Source organism: Euprymna scolopes, chromosome 15, assembly GCF_053919585.1.
Source record: "Euprymna scolopes isolate OS-2025 chromosome 15, ASM5391958v1, whole genome shotgun sequence".
In the NCBI taxonomy this organism is placed as follows: Eukaryota; Metazoa; Mollusca; class Cephalopoda; order Sepiida; family Sepiolidae; genus Euprymna; species Euprymna scolopes.
In genome coordinates, this window is record NC_136496.1 from 81692756 (window position 1) to 81703739 (window position 10984).

General features: G+C 33.5%; 1 protein-coding gene and 1 pseudogene across 1 annotated transcript in view; one reads left to right on the forward strand and one right to left on the reverse strand.

The window, feature by feature from the left end:
* Positions 1-10984, reverse strand: part of LOC145293945 (uncharacterized) — a 275485-nt gene that overhangs the window by 103505 nt on the left and 160996 nt on the right. The window lies entirely within an intron of this gene.
* LOC145294374 (5S ribosomal RNA) lies at positions 2884-3002 on the forward strand (annotated as a pseudogene).

Genomic DNA, 10984 nt, shown 5'->3' on the forward strand with positions numbered 1-10984 from the left:
CCATCTAATCTGGGAGCTTTCCAATTTAGGACTTTACTACATTGTTTGATAATTTTCTACTAGCTTACTTTCCCCACATCCCCAGTAAATAAAATATATTATTATTATTATTATTATTATTATTATTATTTATATCACTATTTGAAACTGATTTGTCGTAATGTTATATTATTACATTTCATCCTACGAGCCACACCATCGCAATCACAGCGAAGGAGTTTCTATTTTTCTCTCAAATATTTAGTCACCAAAATTAATCCTACACTTTTCACGGATTCTGTTATTACACTGAACTTAACTGGCTCAGGAAGACATAAACCTAATATATTCTTTCCAATTTCCTATTTATAAATGATAAAGGCTCCCTTGTCAAAGTTTGTCCATTCTGATTGGCTGAGCTTTACTTTACTTTGTGTATGTGTATGAGTTACTTCCTCATAGATTCCGAAACAGCTGACCCTATCTTTTGTAAATTTAAAAAAAAGCATATTAATATGTCTGGCAGGGTTCTTAGATATGTTTTGTATAGAAATTTAAATGAAAAGTATCACAAACCGAAAAAGAAAATCCGATCTTAAAAATAGCTTTTCTTTCTTATAGATAACAATACTAATTTTTACAGGCGAATATTTTATGTTACACCGGCCAAGGTAAATAATAAAATTTTAGCAAATCATTTCTTGTTAAAAAAAAGAAGCATTTATTATAATCTAGAGATATAGCTAAGTGGTAGAGCATTCGACTACAGATTGAATTATCCCCTGTTCAAGCCCGGGTGTACTTTACCATTTTATTTTAATGTTTTCTTATTAATCAGTTCAATTTACGATAAAAGAAGAGTACCATTCTAAATCGCCGCAAATCATTTATTCGTTTGCATATTTTAAAACTAAACATTAATCAGAAGTTAGTTTTCCAGGGATTTCATCGTCAAGCCCAAATATCAGCTGGCGTGATATTGTAAAGAAACAGATTGGATTTGATGAACGACATTATCATTATTAATTTTATTTATTTTATTTTTGCTATTAATTCCACTGGACAAATTATTCCTCGTAATATATAATAATCAATAGAGGATTGATTCTATAATAATACATATGCAATCTGCATAAATTAAAATATGATGTTTAAGCGGGCAACATCGTGCTGCCTGCTAATTATTATTATTAATATTATCAGCAATACATTAAAGAAAGTGGAAGAGTGTATAAAAAGAGAAAGATAAAAAAAAACGGCTTGGTGGAAAGATAAAAGTTTTAATATAAAGATTTAACTTTTATTTATTTTTTTATAGCATTGGTGACTCATTATGTGTCAAAAAAGTGTAACTGCACTTTCATATATATTTTTCAACAGTATTACTATATAAATGACCCAAATAGATTCTGTGTGGACATTTTTTTTTTTTTTTGTAATTGAAATATGTGAACTTTGGTAATGTCTTTATAGTGTAAGAATGATGCAGCGGGTCCCATTTGATGCTTAGCTTCATTTTTTATGCAAGTAACGTTCGAGTTTCGTTTGGTTCTAAATTCTGTGGACAGGTAAATTGGCCCGTTGGAAAATGCGAGGTGGTTTATGTGTGCAAGGTTCGTTAAGCAGTCAGTGGAGCCGGCAAGAGATCAGGCGACGGACGATCACTTACCGGCCTTAGGGTCCAACATAATCATCCCTGTATATGTAAATGCACACGATAATTGAATATGATAATGTTGGAGGAGATGAACGACGAGGAAGAAGGGAAAAGAAAGGATGGGGTTACATTTTTGGATAGAGAGAAAGAGAGAAGAAGAGAGGGAGAAAGAGAAAGAAGAGAAAGAGACAGACAAAGGGATGGGAGAAAGAAGAGCGAGACACATCGCGAAAAAGCTAAAATAAGAGAGAATTAGATTAAGAAAAATAGCAATAATAAAAGAGAGAGATAGAAAGAAAGATGGAGTCAAGAGATAGTTTGAGACGCAATAAGCTCAATGGCGACACGGAGAACTTCATGAGAGATAAAGATGAGAAGACAGTAGGAAAGAGGATAAACGAATCCAGCCGAGGGACAGAGGAACACATAGGAAAGAAAGGAATTATGGGAAAATTTAGAAAAGCGGGATCATATGAATGATTTTTATGTACGATATATAAAAAAGCACTCATTGGGCTCGGGCGACATTTTTTGAATCAGGGAAAACTAATTTACAAAGGCAATCTCATTTTCAAAAAAAAAAAGTCACTTTTTGCTCGCCATCGTCCATTCTCTCTCTTGTTCTTACAGATACAATAGTATTACGGATTGTAAAGTGAACTATTTCTATCGTTTAATAACTTTACTAAGTTACAATTTACTGTTAATAAAGAATAATAGAAAGAATAGCGAGAGTTATAAAAAATAATAGGAGATAAATTCAACGAGTTGATAGTGACAGAGAGCAATTAAAATGGAAAATTTTCAAACGTAATTCAATCATAAAACTGAGGAATATTTTTCTGTGTATTTTAAAATATTAACGTATATAAAAATCATTTAGGATGAAATAGCTGTGAAAAATGCTTTATTTGTAACATTATGATTTACTTTGTCTAATAGTGTGCACATACATACACGGTGTGTCAACATGATTATGCCGTATATTATATAAGTATGTATGCATGTATGTATATATATATGCATACATACATACATATATACATACATACATGCATACATGCATTCATACTTATATAATATACGTATATGTATATATAATATATGTATGTATGTATGCATGTATGTACATACATACATGCATACATGCATACATACTTATATAATATACGTATATCTATATATAATATAGATATGGATGTATGTATGTATACACATACATGTATACATGCATACATGCTTATATAATATACGGCATAATCACGTTGATACACCGGTTCCCGTCAGATCACCGAAGTTAAGCAACGTTAAGCCTGGTTATTACTAAAATGGGTGACCAATTGTGGAATTCCAGGCGCTGTATGTAGGAGGACGTCGACACATCCCTGCAAGAGTTGCGAAAACCTAACGTCGTCTTCTCCCCTAACGGGTGATATACATACGACTGGGGACCGCTTGTAAATTTCATATTCCCATGGAACCCCCCCCCCTTTGGATGAAGCCAGTTAAACCCGAATAGGGTTGGTGTCGAGAGGCGCGCGCGCGCACACACACACACACACACACATATATATATATATATATATAAAACTTATTAATCTTTTTTAATCAAAATTTGATTACATTTTATTAAAATTCCAATAATGTTCATATACCAATAAAATCAAAATTAATTGGGTCAGTTATTTAAGCTTCGCGATTATTAGTTTCTATAATCGAGTATGCATATAATATTTTCACAAAAATCAAGACAGCAAAATATAAAATGAGAACATTATATTGTGTATTTTCTGATGCGTTACAAGTATTTCATAATCATTAGGACAATTTTAAATATTATATCATTTAAAAATACTCCAAAATAGCTACTCTTCAGATGGCAAAATACACTATTTATACATATATGAATGCACTCATAATCTGTTTTTGAAGAGATCAAGCAATTGGACCCACCTCTCCAACATTCTTATATTTACTTTTAATATATATATATATATATATATATATATATATATATATATATATATATATATATAGAGAGAGAGAGAGAGAGAGAGAGAGAGAGAGAGAGAGAGGAGCGATACTAGCAAGCCGTCCGGCGTTGTCCAGTCATAAAATATACTTAAGTATGATAGCTTTACTTCGTATTTCTTATTATAGAGGACATTTTTTATTGATCATTATAATATATCCAATATATAGCGTAATTATTTCAAAAGTAAAAAAAAAAAAAATAATAATAAAAATAATTTCGGTGCCGTCAGCTTCAATCGAAACCAAAATATTCAGCACTCCTGCTATGCTCGTTGTTTAGCGATTCATCTTTTGTCGTTACTGTCTCAGCTATCGCCCATTGGACAGACAAAAAAAAAAAAATGCTAAAAATTAAACGACTCCAAGCTAAAAATGTGTATGTATGCATGCTCAGAGGTTAGTCTATTTACTCCTGACAAGGTCAACTGTTTTTTCGATTTTGATCTTCAGCAGTTATTTTTACAGACTAAAACCAAAATCGAAAGTGTTTCGGAGATCTAAATACCCTATATATCAAATTTCAAGTCCGTAGACCAAATATTCAGAGAAAAGTTTCGTAGAGATTTTTCGCATCCACAGAGATGAGGATACTTTTATATATATATATATATATATATATATATATATATATATATATATATATATATATATATATATATATATATATATATATATACAGCTATATGTCTGTCTCCATATTTTCAAACTCTATCTCCTCCAAAACTGGAAGTCGTAGAGCGCCGCTAGGGGCCTCAAATGATTGGATCTTTTACCAACTGTTCATTTTATGGGTCTTTAGCCGGTTAAAATAACTTTTAAGGAGTCAAAATGGGTCTTGTACATTCATTTTAGTTTATTTTTAATTTTAATTTTTAATCGGCTCATATACGTGTTACGTTGGTACAGTGGTAATGTCAATAGCTTTGAATGCAACAGTTTCAGCTTCGATTCTGGCTGATACCACACGAATACTTTTTTTACTTTTAAAATCATGACTATAATAATACTAGGGGAGGGGCTCGGCTTTGCCCGGCCGTAAAACACGTTTAAGTATGATATTTTAATTTGTCCACATTTCGCATAAATTATTATATAGTCGTGACTTAAAAAGTCAAAAAAGAAAATCTATCCAGGTTCAATCAGCTAGAATCGAAACCGAAACTGTAGCATTCAAAGCTGGTGACAGCACTCTGTACCCTGTACCCTGTACCAAAGTGACCCGCATACAAATCGATTAAAAATTTACAATTTAAAATTAGCTAATATGAATGTATAGAATGTTTAAGGATTTTTGTAATTTAAACACATTTTTGATCCCTTAAAAACAATTTTAACCGGTTAAAGAAAGGCCCGTAATAAATCCAATCGTTTGAGACCCCTAGTGCCGCTCTATGACTTTTAGTTTTGGAGTAGATAGAGTTTGAGACAGACAGACAAACAGACAGACCTATAGACAGACCGACAGATAGACAGACATATAGCCGTTTCTATATTAGATATAGGAAATGTGGACAAATTAAAATATCATATTTAACGACCAGCAAAGTCGTGCGCTCCCCGCCCCGCTAGTATATAAATCTAATATATAAACGGCTATTTTCTGTCTGGCTGTCTGTCTGTCTTTTCAAATTTTCCATATTTTCAAACTCTATTTCCTTCGAAACTAAAAGTCGCAGAGTGGCTCCAAGGACCTCAAATTAATAGATTTAGCCAGTTAATTTTTTTTTTTTAAAAGGATCAAAAATTGGTTAAAATTGCAAAAATCGTTAAATATTTTGTACATTCATCTTAGTTTATTTTTATTTTTAAATTTTTAATTGTCTTGTATACGTTTCTCGTTGGTACAGTATAACGTCACCAACGTCGAATGTTTTAGGTTCGATTTTAGCCGAAATTCTTCTTTTCATTTCAGAGATCACGACTCCCTAATAATATATACGAAATCTGGACAAATTAAACTATCATATTTAAGCGTATTTTATCCACTGGCAAAGCCTGGCTACCCCACCCGCAATTATATATATATATATATATATATATATATATATATATATATATATATATATATATATATATATATATATATAACTACTTCATTTATTCACATAAATTTAATATACGAAAGTATAGATTTATGCGTAAACTTTAAGTATTTACTTCAAAAGTGCTCAATACGTAGGTAGAGCTAGTTAGTAATTTATAAAATATATATGGCGATTAAGCTACACTGAATATTCTGCGTTTCATCCAACTATGGGATTCGTCAGGCTTACGAATCCTATAGTTGGATGAAACGCAGAATATTCAGTGTAGCTTAATCGCCATATATATTTTATAAATTACTATATATATATATATATATATATATATATATATATATATATATATATATATATATATATATATATATCGTTAAATGTATTCAAGAGTGATAACAAATAAATTTAACGAAATTATTTCGTGCTCAATAAAAGAATACAAGACATGTTCGCGACACTGGATATGCTAATGTTTCGGACAAATGGTCGGCTAAAACTAGAAGTCTTCGTCAGGCGACTTAAAAAAATTGGTTGTTCTTCGCAGAAGAAAGCAGTCCTAGGTTTCAAGATTGTTTTCTTTTGTGAAAGCAACCATTTATTAAGTCACCTGATGAGAACTTCTGGTTTTAACGGACCATTTGTCCGAAACATTAGCATGTCCAGTGGTAATATAATATAATATGATATAATATAATATAATATATATATAAATGTGTGTGTATGTGTGTGTGCGTGCTAGAACGTTTTCATCCTAAATTTTACCCAATTATGCATGATTTAGAACCTATGCATAAAAAGAACCAAGCATAATAGTTAAATGAAATTAATCATCTAATAAGAAACCATGAATAATAAATAATTAATTAATGAATAACTCACTTTTCAAAAGAATATGGAAATTAGTTAATCTTCATGAAGTCGCTTGCACACACATGAGTTACTATGTAAAGAATTTCGTTTTAATAATTTTTAGATAAAAAATAGGCTTTTAATAGCAATGTCAGAGGGAGCAAAATCTCAACTATATATGTATTACAATAGAAAAATGCGAACATGAAAAGTAATATGGTTAAGCTTAAACATGGAAAAGTAAAGGACTAGGTGTTAAAACCGGAAGAGAAAAGGACAAGATATTCCAGTAAAAGATATAATAAATTTATATTTAAAAATTTTGCAGCATTAAGAATTGATTATCTAATGTTATAAATTGAATTAAAAAAATTCTTAATGCTGCAATATTTTAAGTCATAAATTTATTATATTTTTTACTAGAATATCTTGTCCTTTTCTTTTCCAGTTTTAACAACTAGTCCTTTTACTTTTCCATGTTTAAGCTTAACCATATCACTTTTCATGCTCGCATTTTTCTATTGTAATCCATGATTTCTCCAGGTTTCTATTAATTTCACTTGTTCTTTGTTTAATTTCAGTCTTATTTTTTTGCCCCCATAAACCCATATGTAATAACAATGCATGGCACTCGTCTGCTTTCAATAAAATCTCCCCAATTATCTACCTTTCATGCTTTCATTCTCTCTGTTTCACTTGTCACTTCTTTTTTCGAGACAGCAGTGAATTGGTAGCAATAGTAGTCGCTGAAGCGACGTGGTTGCTATGGAAACCAATCATAAAAAGCGTCGCTTACAGCCTTATATTTTTTTACGCTTTTGAACACCAGAAAATCATAACTTTTGTTTTACTGAACGAAAATTGAAAATTTTTTTTTTCACAATATAGCTGAGAGGGTGATCTATAGAATGTAACAATTGTTTGAAATTTGGTCAAAAAATGAGTGAGTGGCGAAGCTTTAAAGCAGTTCTAAATGACTAAAACTGCCACTTAACCATATAATTCAATGGTATATAGAAAGATAGAGAAATAAGAATAATAATTGATGGTCTGTGCGGCAATATTATGTTGATTACTTTATCCTATTTTATATAATTACTAGAGTAGACAATGGTTTGGTTGTATTTGGATTGTTAGCAACATAAACTATGATGATCAACAAAACTGAGTTTAAATCCAGTCAAATCGATACTAATACTTTTATTTATTTTCTTCCTGCAAGGACAAATGTGAGCTTTTATTCAAGAGAATCGAACTCCCTGAAGCATCACTTTGAATTTGAAACAGAAATAAGCTGTGCACATCTCAGCACATCTACAAAGAGCTCATGATGCGACAAATAATATACCCTTATCTCCAAACCTTGTATCCCCGCGATGATTCGATGCAAGACAAAGTCGGTCTTAATGTACAACGTGACCAATAAAAACGTTTATCGGCAGCAAATATCTTGGCCTTCGGGTCGGGATCAAAGTGTAGCATCTGTTCCGGCAGATGCTGCACTTAAGATAATTTGTACCAGTCAATGGAGGGGAAACCCTCTATACTGGGACAATTATTATTTTTGGTAACCAGAGTGCCCCCTTTTTGCCTACTTTTAGGGGAGCTGGTTTTTACCTCACATTAAAAACGGCCTTGTGCCTAATTTGCTCAGTGGGGGAGCAAATAAATACCATCTGTTCCGGCAGATGCTGCACTTAAGATAATTTGTACCAGTCAATGGAGGGGAAACCCTCTATACTGGGACAATTATTATTTTTGGTAACCAGAGTGCCCCCTTTTTGCCTACTTTTAGGGGAGCTGGTTTTTACCTCACATTAAAAACGGCCTTGTGCCTAATTTGCTCAGTGGGGGAGCAAATAAATACCATCTGTTCCGGCAGATACTGCAAGCTAGTACTAGCCATGACTAGCTATGACTAGCAAACACCAGATGTGGGGGCAACCCCACATGCCTGACCTTTAACCAGCTCCCATTTCCCACCTCTCGGGAGCTGGTCCCCTTTTTCCCTTCCTCCTCCCTTCACTCCTCACATTAAAAATCGGCCTTGTGCCTAATTTGCTCGGTGGGGGAGCAAATAAATACCATCTGTTCCGGCAGATGCTGCACTTAAGATAATTTGTACCAGTCAATGGAGGGGAAACCCTCTATACTGGGACAATTATTATTTTTGGTAACCAGAGTGCCCCCTTTTTGCCTACTTTTAGTGGAGCTGGTTTTTACCTCACATTAAAAACGGCCTTGTGCCTAATTTGCTCAGTGGGGGAGCAAATAAATACCATCTGTTCCGGCAGATGCTGCAAGCTATGACTAGCAAAGACCAGCTATGACTAGCAAAGACCAGATGTGGGGGCAATCCCAAATGCCTGACCTTTAACCAGCTTCCATTTCCCACCTCTCGGGAGCTGGCCCCCTTTTTCCATTCCCCCTCCCTTCACTCCTCACATTAAAAATCGGCCTTGTGCCTAATTTGCTCGGTGGGGGAGCAAATAAATACCATCTGTTCCGGCAGATACTGCAAGCAAAGACCATATGTGGGGGTAACCCCACATCTCAGACCTTGGTCAATGTAGGGGAAACTCTTCATACCAATTGTCACTATCCAGCTCCCCTACTCCCCGGGGAGTTGGTCCCCATTTCCCCTTCACTCCTCACATTAAAAATCGGCCTTGTGCCTAATTTGCTCGGTGGGGGAGCAAATAAATACCATCTGTTCCGGCAGATACTGCAAGCAAAGACTAGCTATGACTAGCAAAGACCATATGTGGGAGTAACCCCACATATCTGAACTTTGTCAATGTAGGAATCACCCTACAGACCACAGTTACTATCCAGCTCCCATTTCCCACCTCTCGGGAGCAGGATCCCCTTTCCCTCCCCCTCCCTCTATCTCCACATTAAAAAAACGGCCTTGTGCCTAATTTGCTCAGTGGGGAAGCAAATAAATAAACAGACCACAGTTACTATCCAGCTCCCATTTCCCACCTCTCGGGAGCTGGTCCCCCCTTTCCCTCCCCTCCCCCTATCTCCACATAAAAAAAACGGCCTTGTGCCTAATTTGCTCAGTGGGGAAGCAAATAAATCCAATCACCAACATAACCTCCCACAACAGCAAAGCTAGCTTCATTGCTGCCATCCGCTTAGTATTCGCCGAGTTCTCGCTGGCACCTGTGGAAAACGCACGCTCCCATTTCCGGACCCGTATCGATGATTAAAACTGAAGGCGGCTACGCTGAATAGATGTCAGCTCTACTACATAATCAAGTTACTCGAATTTATGTTTTCAATAAAAGTTTAAAAATAAAGCCGTCGTGTAGTTTTCTTTAGGGCGACAAATTTATCGTTCCACCCTATAAATAATGCCCCAATTTAGCATGATCCATCTTTCTTGAACTGAGGACATAAGCTTTACATTATCAATACCGACGTATAAGTGTTAAGAAATTCTTTTATTGCGCGTCTATTTTGCCGAATTTTAGTAAAGAATTTTATGGTTTAACTTTTGAATATCTTCAAATGTTTATGGACTAGATTTTTTTATAGGCATGTCCTTTGTCGACAGTCTACAATCCCGCACGCCGAACTAATATAAGTCAGTTTTTGGTAATATTTATTAATTTCCGAGATATCAATTCAATGGTATTTTATTTCTTCAACATTAACAACAGAAAAAGGCCACCCTAAAAAAAACAAAAAACAAAAAACAAACAAACAAAAAAACAAAACAAAACAAAACAAAAATACAAAACAAAAAAGCAACAACAACAAATAAAACACAAAAACTTTGATGTCAGAATTCAGAAGTATGACGAAGTTTAAGTATACGAGTTGATGGGAATCTATATCATTAACAAGCCTTCATTTATATTAGTCTAGGCACCGCCAAAAATGGCCGAAAAATCAAGTTGTTGTTGTTTTTTAAAACTAAATTACATTTATTAAAATCCATTATTTCTGAGTAACTTTTTTTTTTCCAGAAAGATAAAACCCTGAATTTTATCATATAGAAAACAGAATAATGTAAAACTTTTTCTATTATTTTTAATTCAATTTTAAATGTTAAATTTTCCCAAAAAGTTAACAATTGACATTTTTTGTCTTGAACAAAATACGTACTTAAATATTTAAAAAAAAGGGTTTTTGAAATAATTAATTTATTTATTTATTGTCTAACTAAGATTTAGGATGATTTTATAAGAGAATATGCAAAAATATTATAATATAAGTACCTGAATTTCAAATAATTCCACTTATTCATATAGGTAACCAGATATTTCGCGTCTACGTAGAGTTCAGATCGACTCTGTTTACGTTTTCTTTTGATAAGAAGAAAACTATGGAAGACCAAACAGGCCAAAAAAACTTATTTTTCAGTGACGAAAATTTCAATGTATTATTAAGCTGAGGCTGGCCAGTACCAGATGGG